This window comes from Leopardus geoffroyi, chromosome C2 (assembly GCF_018350155.1).
Source record: "Leopardus geoffroyi isolate Oge1 chromosome C2, O.geoffroyi_Oge1_pat1.0, whole genome shotgun sequence".
Classification (NCBI taxonomy): Eukaryota; Metazoa; Chordata; class Mammalia; order Carnivora; family Felidae; genus Leopardus; species Leopardus geoffroyi.
In genome coordinates, this window is record NC_059333.1 from 117,874,326 (window position 1) to 117,888,531 (window position 14,206).

General features: G+C 40.5%; 1 protein-coding gene across 5 annotated transcripts in view; it reads left to right on the forward strand.

Moving 5' to 3' along the window:
• Positions 1-14,206, forward strand: part of PLSCR4 (phospholipid scramblase 4) — a 138,767-nt gene that overhangs the window by 77,306 nt on the left and 47,255 nt on the right. Inside the window, exon 1 of one of the 5 annotated variants that reach the window (XM_045503372.1) lies at positions 9,403-9,556. The exons of 3 other annotated variants lie outside the window; for them this stretch is intronic. The gene's annotated coding sequence lies outside the window, so the exon portion shown is untranslated. Of the gene's footprint in view, positions 1-9,402; positions 9,557-14,206 lie in introns of those variants that run through there. One more of the 5 variants, XM_045503367.1, reaches the window with a different exon arrangement.

Genomic DNA, 14,206 nt, shown 5'->3' on the forward strand with positions numbered 1-14,206 from the left:
TTTCATAAACTTCCCCAAGCAAGTAACAGTCATTTTAACTAGGGGTGCTCCTCTTTACTTCCTAACTTTGATTCATTCTTTTGTTCTGCAAATAATTTAGTGCTAGTTATGTGTCAAGCGCTGTGCTTGGCTTAGCTCAGACTTCTTCCAAATTAATGAAAGAATCAGCACAGATTTTCTGCAGCCCAACTGGATAGTCTCTCCACTAGTTTCTCCACGAAACTTCTGCACTTGTTTTCATCTTCTGGTACATCTGACAGGTACACTCCATACAAATTAAACTGAAAGTCAGGAGGTCTGTTGGATGTACTCTTATGAAGCTATAGTGTTCCTCCTCTTGTGGTGTTGTTCAGTACACTTCTCATGCATTCAGAAATCTTAATTCTTTGGTCCAATAGACATGTATTATCTCCCTCCACTGTAAAATGATGGACTACTATTTCCAAAGTCTTTCTCATACAATTCAATGAACACATCAATGTACTAACCTTTTTTCTTTAAGTTATTTATTTGGAGAGGGAGAAAGAGCACACTTGGATTGGGCATGGTATAGAGGGGGAGAGAGAGAGAGAGAGAGAGAGAGAGAGAGAGAGAGAGACTCAAGCAGGCTCTGTGCTGTCAGTGCAGAGCCTGACACAGGGCTCGATCTCACAAAGTGTGAAGGCATGACCTCAGCCGAAATCAAGAGTTGGCTGCTCAACTGACTGCGGACACCCAGGCGCCCCATCAATGTACTAATTTAATGAGACTTGTTTTCTTCAAATTGTCTTGTAGATTTACATTTTTATTGAAATATGAGCCTTAAAGACACTTTACAACTGTCTACTGCTGGACAAACTATTTAGGCTACCTCTCTGTGTCACATAGCCTCTCTGTTCCCTGTCCTTCCTCTGCCCTTCTCTACCAGAAAGTGTAGCAAGATTGAGGTATTTTTGAAAAACGGAAGATAACAGTAATCCCATTTTTTTTTCTTTACAGGTCAAGGATTTCGATTTCTTTTTGCTTTTCTTTGTAGATATGGTATATTCACCTAACCCCTGGAGCTTAGTAGAGGTGGAAAAGTATTAATGTGGAAGAGATGTGAAACTAAGAGCTGATAATGAGAGTGAATAGCATCCTATAACACAGAGGTGTAGTGGGAGCAAGTGGAGGCTAGTTGGGAAGCAGGCAGGAATTATTGCATCATTAAGGCCACGAGGGAAATTTCTATCACCTATATGCAACCCAGAGTCTCTTTTACCCATGGCTTCCTACATGTAAGACAGAGAACACATGTTTCTGAATCAGGTTTGTTATTCCTGTTTTTTTATACATTAAAAAAATGTTTTTTTTTTTTTCAATTGAAGTTTAGTGCTTTCAAATGGAGGCATTACCCCACTATTTGTCCCTTAGTTTGATTTCCAAGGAACCCAAAGAGATGGCTCAGGATACTTTTAAAATATCTGTTGACTGAAATGATAACAGAATACCAATTTGATGTGTGCTTCAACTCTCTTGTTTTATTAGAACTCCAAAGGTTGAATTTATTAGCTTTCCAAATTATGTATGAGTATGAGCATATATTCCTCACTGTGTAAATTCAACTCCAAATCTTCTGTAACTTTTTTAGTTTTCTGGCTCTAGATTCTCTCTTCCTGCAAAACACCTTGTGGACTTGTTTGTTTATAGAGAAATATAATTTTTAATATTTATTTTAATGTTTATTTATTTATTTGCAAGTGAGTGAACGAGGGAGGGACAGAGAGTGAGGGAGAGAGGGAGAATCCTAAGTGGGCTCCATGCTGAACTTGATCAGTGCAGGGCTTGATCTCAGGAACCAGGAGATCATGACTTGAGCTGAAATCAAGAGTTGGAGGCTTAACGAACTGAGCCACCGAGGTTCCTTGAGATATATTTTTTAAAAATCACCCCATGTTTTTTAGTATAATTTTACTTCAATAAGATTGAAATTCTCTTTCTTCTTGATAAATCATTTTTATTTGTGCTTCCTTGAGGTGATATTGAAATAATTTTGATTAGGGTTTCATGTGTTCCCCAAACACTTCAGTCATTCTTTTCCATTCTTTATTGCTGTATTCTTGAACATGCAACCCACTTTCCACTTCATGTATCAAAGAAAATTTGAATAGATGGTATAAATGACTTCAAGCTTTTTTAAGTTTTTTTTTTTTAAATGTTCATTTTATTTTTGAAAGAGAGACAGAGTGCAAGTGGGGAAGGGGCAGAGAGAGAGGGAGACACAGGATCCAAAGCAGGTTCAGGCTCTGAGCTGTCAGCACAGTGCCTGATGCGGGGCTTGAACTCAAAAACCGCAAGATATGACCTGAGCCACGCTCAGGTTGGCAAAGTTGGTGCTCAACCAACTGAGCCATGCAAGCACCTTGAATACAAGCTCTTAAAATCATATAAACTACATCCATGGGCACAAAATAACATGTAAATGTTTCTTTGAAACCACTGTCAATTATATTTTCAACATCATAGAACATGTGAACATTCAGAAAACTAGTGAAAGGCAAACTCTCCCAATTTCCACAGAGAAAAAAGTGCAATATTGACTTATATAAATCTTACACACACACACACACACACACACACACACACACACACACACACGTTCTATTTTAATTTTCTCTGGTTGCTTTAACAAATTGCCACAAACCAGATCACATTAAATAACAGAATTCTATTCTGTCACAGTTCTGGAGGCTAGAAATTTGAAGAAAAGGTGTTATTAAGGTTGATTCATTCTTGCAGACTCAGAGGAAGAATCAGTTCTATACCTCTCTCCTGGCTTCTGGAGGTTGCTAGCAATCCTTGGTGCTCCTTGGCTTTATAGACACATCACTCCGATCTCTGCCTGCATTGTCACATGGTGCTTTCCTTCGTCTGTCTCTGTGTTCCAATTTCTCTCTTCTTATAAGGGACTAGTCATTGGGTTAGGACCACTCCAATTTAGTATGGTTGCATTTAAATTTTTTTGTCAATGTTTATTTTTGAGAGACAGAGAGGGACAGGTGTGAGCAGGGGAGGGGCAGAGAGAAGGCTCTGAGCTGTCAGCACAGAGCCCAATGCAGGACTTGAATTCATGAACCGTGAGATCATGACCTGAGCCAAAGTCAGATGTTTAAACGACTTAGCCACCCAGGCGCCCATAGTATGGTCTCACTTTAATGTGATTACATTCATAAAGGCCCTATGTCCAAGTAAGATCACAGGCGCAAGTACCAAAAAGTAGGGCATTAAGATCTTTTAGGGGGATACAATTCAATGCACAATACACTACAATATCAATTTCAGGCAAATTTATAGTATTATTTTTTAAATAATAGAATCTGAGCATTTAGCAAAAGGAGTGGTAAACAACATTAACAATTTTGTGTTCTCAAATATCAAACTTATGAAGTGGACACATTTTCCTTCCTGCTTGTTACTATAGAGAGATCATGGGACCACCATGATGAACATTGCTTTTAACATACATGTAGCACAAATGTTCATTTTAATTGCTTTGGGCAAGAAAGAAAAAAGTGGCTATATAACAGGACAGTCTAAGTGGATTTTTAGCTGGTTGAACAATTATCAAAAGTATTAATTACCGAATTTCTTTCATCCTGAAATTAGCCTCTAGTGGTAACTTAGCAAATTCTTTATTTATCCCAGCAGTTGTATCAGTGACATAAATGTAGACGTTAAAAAAGTAGACATAAAAAAGTAAATGTATATGACAAAATCTAAGAAAAAAGCTAACACAAAAGGTTAACAAAAAACAGATTCAAATTAACCTTAATAGGCTAGCTACCTCTAATTTTAGTCATAAAGCTGTGGACCTAAATGGATTTAATGAAGAAAATGAAATTATATAGGCAAAATACAAGTTTCTCTTTCTAAAATAAAAAAGTCAGTTGCCCGTACAGACTCTATATCTATAGCTTTAAAGAGCTGGTTTGATGATACTGTCTATAAATGGCTAACCACATTGTGTTCTTAAATTGCCATTAAATGAGTTCTGGGTAAGACCCCCCTAAATTAGCCCTAAGTCAGCAGGTAAGATTCCAAAGAGAGCAAAAAACTTCCATTATGTGCACTCTGGAGAGAAACAATTTCATTACAAGGATTTCTGTTTTTACTGACTTTTCCTGGTTAATGTGCCAGAGAAGTCAGTTTGAAACACAACATTTGTAACAAGTCCATCCATAAGGAGAAATCTGACAATGAGAAACTTTACCCTGAAGCATACTGTTGCTGGCATCCTGTTCGTATCTAATGCTGCACACGAATAGAAATATTTCCAGTTGTACAAGTATTCTCTTTACACTGATTAGTTGGAAGGAAAGTTCATTTTCACGGTCAATGTTATAATGTATGAACACTGTAGGGGCCATGGAGTACTCTGACTCCAAAATTTTTGAGAGTAGCTAGGAGGATGATCATTGAAATCTGGGCAATTCACCTATTATTTGCTGGCAAAAAAAAAAAAAAAAAAATCAAGGAATACTTTAGTTGCTGGGAAAAGCCTTTCTCCACCATGCTCATATCCTTCCACCCCCAACTTCAGCCTACTCTCATTTTTTAAAAAATGTTTATTTGTTATTAAGAGACAGAGAGAGATAGAACGTGAGCGGGGGAGGGGCAGAGAGAGAGGGAGACGCAGAATCCGAAGCAGCCCCAGGTCTGAGCTGTCAGCATAGAGCCTGACTTGGGGCTAGAACCCACAAACCGTGAGATCATGACCTGAGTCGAAGTCCGACACTTAACTGACTGAGCCACTCAGGCACCCCAGCCTACTCTCATTTCTTACGATTTTTGTTTACTCTTTTGTTAAAATTCTTTGGGTTCCATTTCCCTTATATCTTATGCATAGACCTTACTGGACTAAAGAACAGAGGTCAGGAAATAAAAGATCATCTACCAAATACTAATAAGTAAAATTTCTGTCGTATACAGTGTCGTATACAATGAAAAGACAGACTCCAGGGTCACTAATGTTGGGGTTTAATCACCACAAATATACTAGAAATGGTTACTATGCCCATAAAGCTAACATAATTGGGCCTCAATAATAGGGTCCTATTGATATTTCGTTGTGTTACACAGTATCAGACCAACTATTAAAAAGTAATTAATAACTCTAAGGAAGCTAATCTCAATGTAAGGAATCTGCAATCATGAAAAAATAGAAGTAGCAAAAAGAAAGAGCGTTCAGTCTTCAGAAGAAAATATTTAAGGAAAAGTGGATAGCAATTTACAAAAACTTAAAAGGCTATTGAATTAAAGAAAGAAATATCTTTTGGAACAAAAAGTAGAAGCAAGCAAAAACAAAGAATGTCTTGTTGATATAGATTTTAATAAAAAGAACTTTATAACAGTTTGGTTTCTCTAGCAATGAAATACTTCAAAATGTTATGAGTCTGTGAGAGTTAGAATTTCAGCAATGATAAGTTAGCTTGGAGGCACCTGGGTGGCTCAGTCAGTTGAATGTCTGACTTTGGCTCAGGCCATGATCTCGCAGTTCATGAGTTCAAGCCCCACATCGGGCTTCCTGCTGTCAGCACAGAGCCTCCTTAAGATCCTCTGTCCTCCTCTCTCTACCCCTCCCCCACTTGGCTACACTCTCTCTCTCTCTCAAAAAAAAAAAAAAAAAAAGATAAGTTAGCTTGTACTGGAATAACTATCCCATGGATAATAATGAACCTGAAACAATTACTTGAAGACATTGGAGAGCTGTCAAAGGCAGTCTAAAACTGTAGAGGATTTGACCAGTAAAAGAAGAGAATTATAATAAGTGAGTGAGATCCATGTTTATACAGCCATTTCCCTGTGGACAGTCCCCAGTCCTCAGGTGCAGGGCAGCTACAACTCAAGTAGAATGCTTCAGTTTTATTGACTTGTGATGTCAGTGAAGAGATTTCAGGCTGCGCATTGAGGGTAATATCAGAAAGTAAGGTGATACAGAGGGAAGAACATTAACATTTGCCTGTAAAAAAACCCTATAATTCTTGACTGACCATTGAACTATACATGTGCTGGGGAGTCCCCAGTGATGACAGCAGAAAGTAACAGCTGAAAGGACTGGACAGAGGTTTCTTTTGCTGTTCAGTGCCAGGAAATAGAGTTTGGAATATGAGGACTGCCAAGGATAGTGGGGCTTGGTAAAACCTTCAGGCATTTGATAGACTGGCCTTAACACAGTATAAACCAAAGGTCCAGGAGTTAAAGATGATCTGCCTTCAGCTACATGTCTGAGAACAATTAATCCTTTTCAGAGAAAGAAGACAAAAATCAGAAATTCTACAATAATTATCCACAATATCCTATACACAATAAAAAATTAATATACATCCTAAGAAACAGAAAATTGTGGCTATGTCAAAAAAAACAAAAGCTACCTATGCAAATAGATCCCAAGGTGAAACAAATATTGGAACAGAGTAGTGAACAGGTATTATAAATATGTTCAATAATTTAAAGAAAATGATGGTCAAAATGAATGAACAGGTGTGCAATCTCAGCAGGTACATAGAAGCTGTGAAAAAGAACCAAATAGGAATACAAGAACTGAAAAATGTAATATCTGTAATGAGCTTAACAACAGATTGAAATAAGGCCAGTAAATTATGAAAAGCAAACCATAGAAATTATTCAATTTAGAGAGAAAAAATTGGGGGGTGCCTGAGTAGCTCAGTTGGTTAAGCGTTGGATTCTTGATTTCGGCTCAGATCGTGATCTCATGGTTCGTGAGATAGAGCCCTGCATTGGGCTCCGTGCTGACAGCCCAGAGCCTGCTTGGGATTCTCCCTCTCCTCTCTCTCTGCCCCTCTTCCCATGCTCTCTCTGTGTCTCTCAAAAAAAATAAACATTTAGAAGGAGAGAGAAAAAAAAATTGGAAAAAAGTAAATAAAGTCTTGGTGACCAATGAAGTAACAGTAAGTAGTCTAATATACATTTAATTGAATTCACAGGAGGAAAGGAAAGAACAAGAATCAGTTTGGGAAGTAATTTAAAGGAATTATGGTTGAAAGTTTAACTACTATCAACCTACACTATCTATGACACTCAGAGGAAACTAAGTAGGATAAATACAAAGAAAACCACACATCATAAACTAACTGCAGAAAACCAAAGCTGACACATTTCATCTCAAAAACCAGTAATACGAATCCCATCAGATAAAATGGAGGTTAAAACTGTAAATTGTAGGGGAAGAAAAAAAAATCTGTTCATCTAAAATTCTATATCCAGTGAAGATACCATTAAAATGTATATAAAATAAAAATATTTTTAACGTTTATTTATTTTTGGGACAGAGAGAGACAGAGCATGAACGGGGGAGGGGCAGAGAGAGAGGGAGACACAGAATCGGAAACAGGCTCCAGGCTCTGAGCCATCAGCCCAGAGCCTGTCGCGGGCCTCAAACTCACGAACCGTGAGATCGTGACCTGAGCTGAAGTCGGATGCTTAACCGACTGAGCCACCCAGGCGCCCCAAAATAAAAATATTTTTAGATTAAAAAAGCTGAGCGAATTTGTCTGGAGTTGTCCTATACTACAAGAAATACCAAAAGAAATTCTCCAGCCCAAAGGGAAATGAGGTAAGTCTCTACAAGAAAAAATGAAAAGCAAAAATTACACATATGTGAGTAAATATAAAAGTTACCTTTTTCTTTTCTCAATCTCTGTAAAAGACAACTGACTACTTTATCAAAACATAACATTTTATTCTGAGGTCTATAATCTGTGTGCAGGTTAAGCATGAGAGCAATGGCACATAGTGTTGAGGAACCAAAAAGCCCGGTTGCAAATTTCTTAATTTTATATGAAGATGTACAATATTAACTCTAAGATGGTGGTGATTTAAGAACAACCGGTACAAACAAAATAATACAAAGAGGTGTAGCAGGGGCGCCTGGGTGGCGCAGTCGGTTAAACGTCTGACTTCAGCCAGGTCACGATCTCGCGGTCCGTGAGTTCGAGCCCCGTGTCAGGCTCTGGGCTGGTGGCTCAGAGCCTGGAGCCTGTTTCCGATTCTGTGTCTCCCTCTCTCTCTGCCCCTCCCCCGTTCATGCTCTGTCTCTCTCTGTCCCAAAAATAAATAAACGTTGAAAAAAAAAAGAGGTGTAGCAAAGGAGCAGAGCAACTATAATAGGATTAGTACAAAAGAATAATGAATTTGTCATCCCTCGAAGTATTCAAGTAGAGATATCATCAGATTAGGAATTTCAGAAAGACAAGGGTTTGAATCATTTTTATTCCCCTCAAAACTTCTGATTTGGGCACAAGACACACTTTCCATTATTTCTCCCTCCCTCCACCTCAAATCAGTGTGTTTCACAAGACATGTCTTGCTTTTGAATTGTTTGTTATCTTTCATGTGGCCATTGTGGATATTTGCACTCATAAACTCAATTTCTTGACCACTCTTGTGAATTTAGAACAAAGCTAATAAATAGTGTTATATTTTGCTGTAGTTTTGGCACTAGTTTCTTTTATGCTTTCCATGTGGCTTTCTTTCTGTATTTATGTAATGCCTTGTGCAATGATTACTGAGAAATACAATATGAACTTTTAAAATCTATTCTTACATGCATAGTAACAAAATAGCATACATACAAAAGAAAATGGAAAATTCCAGAACTCCCCTCCCATATGCCTTCCCCTTTCCAAACTTCTCCCATAGTACTTCTGCCAAGTACTTCTCAGTGCTTAATGTAATTTACTTCTGCCCAGTTCTGAATTTTTTTTTATAACGTTAGGGGCCTTTAGACTCCCCTAGCTCCAGTCAGTGACTTGTTCTCCCCAGGGACCACCACAAACCTGAACCCTAGGAGTTTCAAAAAAAAAAAAAAGCATTGTGCCTAACAATGGTAATTAACAAATGGCATTTTTCTCCAAAGGTCAGAGCAGCCCTGCTCCCCTCCCCTCATTCCCGGACTCCCTCCCTCCAACATCAAGTTGGCCTCCTCCAAACCTGTGGAAAAGAAAACAAAATGCCTGGGACGGCACTGTGTTTCTAGCTAGCATTGCATTGCCAAGGCCAATTCTCCAAGCCAAGGGTCTGGGGGTGGGAGCAGATGCAAATTAACAGGCTCTTGCGAAAGAGCCTTTCCATGCTCTGTAATCTCGGCCAGCAAAACTCTTCCTCAAGGCTGTGGAACCTGCGTCTCTGATTAGATGCAACCGTCGACTTGCCCTTATCTTTCTCTTCCCCTCACTCTAGAGCTGCAACAACCTTTCTCCCCGGGTCCCCCTCCCGCTCCTTTCTCATTCGGAAGCCCACGACTCCCGGGACCACTGACCCGAGGCGCCAGAGCGCGGAGCGCGGGGGGCGGGGTCGGAGGCCCGCGCGGCCGCGCGCCCCGGGGGAGGGTCTGGGCGAGCCGGGGCCACGCCCCCGAACCCCGCGCCGCCCCCTCCCCTCCAGGCTTTAGTTTGTTTTCAATTTGGAAAGCCCTCCTCTTCCTGCCCCCTTCCTCCGCTCCTCCTCTTTCCTCGGCTCCGCTAGGAAAGTTAGACCCCGGCCCGGCGTCGCGGGTGCCGAGCGGACTGCGGGCCCGGCGGTGAGTGGGCCTGCAGGGCGGGGGAAGAGCGGGGTCCGGGCGGTGGGCTCCGAGCTGCGTGGCGGGGGGTGGCGGGGCCTGCGGGCGTCCTGGGCTGCGCAGCGCGCTGCTCCCGCAGGTGGCGCGGGATTGCGAAGCGCCTCTGCCGCCGCGAGAGGAGGCGGGACAAGCAGAGACCTCTTTCCAACTCTGAGTTGGGGGTCGGGACCCCTGGACCTTAACGTCTGCCGCATTGGTCCCGGGGTGAAAGCTTTCGAGTGGGGAGACCGTTGTGCCGCAGCAATAACGCGCTCTGGGAGAGCTGGCTGCGCTTCCCGGCCCTCCCTGGCCCCTTTCTAGCTGCTCCTGCGGGAAGAAGGTGCGTTGCCCGGGTCGCTCTCGCCACCCGCGGGTCTCTGTACCTCAGGCCGGGTCCTGCCTGATCAGGCTCCCGTTGCCGCTCTCGCAGGCATTCCCTTGGCGCACCACTCACGGAGGCTAGGCTGGTTCGCAGGCGAAGGGTTTTGTAGTAACTTCACACGTTTGGCGGGCAGAGTGGCGGGGGTTGCAAAAGAGGACCCTTCTCTCATTCTAAAAATGCGGGCTTACTGGGGAGATGTAATTTATTTCGGGGTGTACTTGGCGTTGTTTCTGTAAAGTGAAACGTTTATGTTTTAAGACAGATTTGTCTTTCATTTATTTTCTGGTGTTTTTATCTTCCCTTAGAATCAACAACTTGAGTTTTTAATTTTATATTGCATATTTAAAAATGTAGCTGCCATGGGGCTCCTGGGTGGCTCAGGTCGTGATCTGGCAGTTGCTGAGTGAGTTCCAGCCCTGCGTCGGGCTCTGTGCTGACAGCTCGGAGCCTGGAGCCTGCTTAGGATTCTGTGTCTTCCTCTCTCTGTTCCTCCCCTGCTCGTTCTCTGTCTCTCTCTGTCTCTCTTTCTCTCTCAAAAATAAACATTTAAAAAAGGTATAATTTCTCTAAGAGAATATATAAATTAAATAGATTCCTGATTTTTTTTTTTTTAGTTTCTAAATCAACTGTTCAGTTCATGTGGAAAAACAGTATGTATACCTTACTATGTGATACAAGGTATAATCAAAGTTATAGTGCAGTGGAATAGGGAATAGACCAGAAAAATCGCTGAAACTACAGAGACAGATTTAAGGATAAAGGAGTGCTGCCATTTTATAAAACATACATTTCAAATTTGGTAGTGGGGAAGAAATGACATGTAATTAATTGATCATGCTTAAATAATCAGGTATTGGGGAAAACTAATAATAAAACTGGAACATTCTCTCATTCTTTGCACACAAATGTAATCTGGATGACTCACTAATTTGAATCTGAATGTGTGAAACCTGAAAGTAAAAGAAGAAAACCTGAATGAATATTTGTAAGCATAGCATTTGGGGAAAACATTTTTTGAGGTTGATACACAAACCTACAGCCTGTTTAGGAACATGATTCTTTTTACGAACATTTGCATGCAGAAAACATACAAATTGGGGCATTGTTAACAGAAAAAGAACTAATTATGCTAATATGCCTAGAACTCTCATTAATGACTTAAAATCAACAACCCAATTTGACTATACAGAGTCCTTCAAAGCAAGAGAAATGCAAATGAGAAGCTATATGAAGACTCAGCCAGGCTAATTATCAGAAAAAATGCAATTAAAGTAAGACAGTTTTTGCACATTTTACTGATTTTGAAAGTCTGATAATAGTCAGTATTGTTGATAATGTGCTGAGAGAAATACAGTCTAACAAACTCTTAGTGGAAATACATTGATAAAACTTTTTAATGGTGATAGCTATTAAATTTTTCTTTTTTTATTAAAATTGTTTTTAATGTTTGTTTATTTTTGATAGAGACAGACAGAGCATGAGTGCGGGGAGGGGGGTCAGAGAGAAAGGGAGACACAGAATCTAAAGCAGGCTCCAGGCTCCGAGCTGTCAGCCCAGAGCCTGACGTGGAGCTTGAACTCACAGATTGTGAGATCCTTCCTTACTTGAGCGGACGTTGGACACTTTACCGACTGAGCCACCCGGGTGCCCCTATTAAATTTTTCAAATATTCATTCACTTCTTGGAATTTATCATGCTGTTCAATGTACAAATAAATGTGTCAAAGATGTTCAGAGTAGTGTTTCTAATAACAGAAAACCTGGAAACAATTTCATAACTGTTGATTGGGGTTTGGTTACATAATTTATGGTATATCCAAAGGTGGGATAATGTGTAAAGTAGAAATATGTCCAAAGTATATTATACTTTGGAACACAAAAAACAATTGGAAACACAATGTGTGTGTGTGTGTATACACACACACACACACATATATATATATAGAATACATATACAGTAACGTTTTTCTAAGTAATTATATTTTGCATATTCATGTTTTCTTTTTCTTTCTTTTTTTTTTTTTTTTTTTTTTGAGAGAGAGAGAGAGAGAGACCCTGCAGGTGCGTGTGCCCCTGCTTGGGTGGGGTGAGGTGGGGTGGGGAGAGAAGAAGAGGGAAAGAGCAGAGGGAGAGGGAGAGAGAGTTTTTAAGCAGGCTCCATACCCAGGCTAGATCTCAGGACCATGATTTCAAGACCTGAGCCAAAATCAAGAGGCGGCCACTTAACCGATTGAGCCACCCAGGTGCCCCCTTTTAGTTCTATAATGTATACATGTCTAAAGAAAAATGATATTATAGTAGGAAAAATTACAAAATAATAAAGATCCTGGGGCGCCTGGGTGGCGCAGTCGGTTAAGCGTCCGACTTCAGCCAGGTCACGATCTCGCGGTCCGTGAGTTCGAGCCCCGCGTCAGGCTCTGGGCTCTGGGCTGATGGCTCAGAGCCTGGAGCCTGTTTCCAATTCTGTGTCTCCCTCTCTCTCAGCCCCTCCCCTGTTCATGCTCTGTCTCTCTCTGTCCCAAAAATAAATAAACGTTGGAAAAAAAAAAAAAGTTTAAAATAATAAAGATCCTGAAAGTGTAATTTGTAATTTATATAGAATCATTCCTTTCTGGATATATTGGTTGTCATTCAATGTAGAAAAAACATATTTTCCTTCACAGAGTTTTCTATATTGTTCTCTTCATTTACTTCATTTTTGAAAGCCCCTTTTCAGCTTCTTCCTTTGAAAGTGCCTTCCTTTATCTCCATCCTTAATGTTGAGTGCTATGATGTTTCCTAGAGGCATATAACTAAAAGCTTTTGCCCGAGGGATTTCACAGCCTGTTAACTTTTTTATAAACAAAAATGCAGAAATGTTCCTGTTCTATCTATGTCAGCATTGTATTAAAATTAAAATTATCCTGGGGCGCCTGGGTGGCGCAGTCGGTTAAGCGTCCGACTTCAGCCAGGTCACGATCTCGCGGTCTGTGAGTTCGAGCCATTGGACAGTTCACAGAAATGGAGATGAAAATTACTTTTAAACATAAAAACTTCTCAACTTTCTCATAAGATTTGTAAAATAAAATGTTTTTACCTTTCAGATTGGCAATAACAAAAATATTGTTAAAACATCATACTAGGGGGGTGCCTGGGTGGTTCAGTTTGTTAAGCGACCGACTTTGGCTCAGGTCATGATCTCACAGTTCATGCATTTGAGCCCCGCGTCGGGCTCTGTGCTGACAGCTCAGAGCCTGGAGCCTGTTTCGGATTCTGTGTCTCCCTCTCTCTCTGCCCCTCCCTTGTTCACGCTCTGTCTCTGTCTCAAGAATAAATAAACATTAAAAAAAAATATCATAGTAGGAATCTAACACATTTTTGTCTCGCATATGAATGGATTCAAATTCTTTGGAGTACTGTTGGACAATGCATGTCAAAATAAAATGCACAAAATTTGAGCCAGCAGCTGTGCTTCCAGGAATTTAATACACAGGTATACAAAGAAGTATATATTAGCATGTTTTTAATCACATATATTTGGAAACAATTTAAATTTTCATCATTAATAGGCCAATTAAAATGGTTACCAGAATGGAAGCGTATGGGGGTGGGGCATGAAACAGATAATGGGGATTAAGGAGTCTACTTATGATGAGCCCTGGGTGCTGTTTGGAAGTGTTGAATCAGTGTATTGTATATCTGAAACTAACATAACACTGTATGTTAACTAACTGGAATTTATTTTATTTATTTATTTATTTATTTATTTTTTAATGTTTATTTATTTTGTAAAGAGAGACAGAGTGTGAGTTTGGGAGGAGCAGAGAGAGAGGGAGACACAGAATCCGAAGCAGGCTCCAGGTTCCAAGCCATCAGCACAGAGCCCGATGCGGGGCTCGAACTCACGAACCGTGAGATCATGACCTGAGCTGAAGTCGGATGCTTACCAACTGAGCCACCCAGGCACCCCATGGAATTTAAACAAAAACTTGAAAAAAATGGGCCAATTAAGTAAACTGTTGTTGGGCGCCTGGGTAGCTCAGTCGGTTAAGCATCTGACTTCAGCTCAGATCATGATGTCATCGTTCATGACTTGGAGCCCCGCATTGGGCTCTGTGCTGACAGCTCAGAGCCTGGAGCCTCCTTCAGATTCTGGGTCTCTCTCTCTCTCTCCCTCTCTCTCTCTCTCTCAAAAATAAATAAACTGTTGTCTAGCTATTGAAAAGAATAAGGTTATATGAACTGTAGTCAACATCAAGACACTTTAACAAA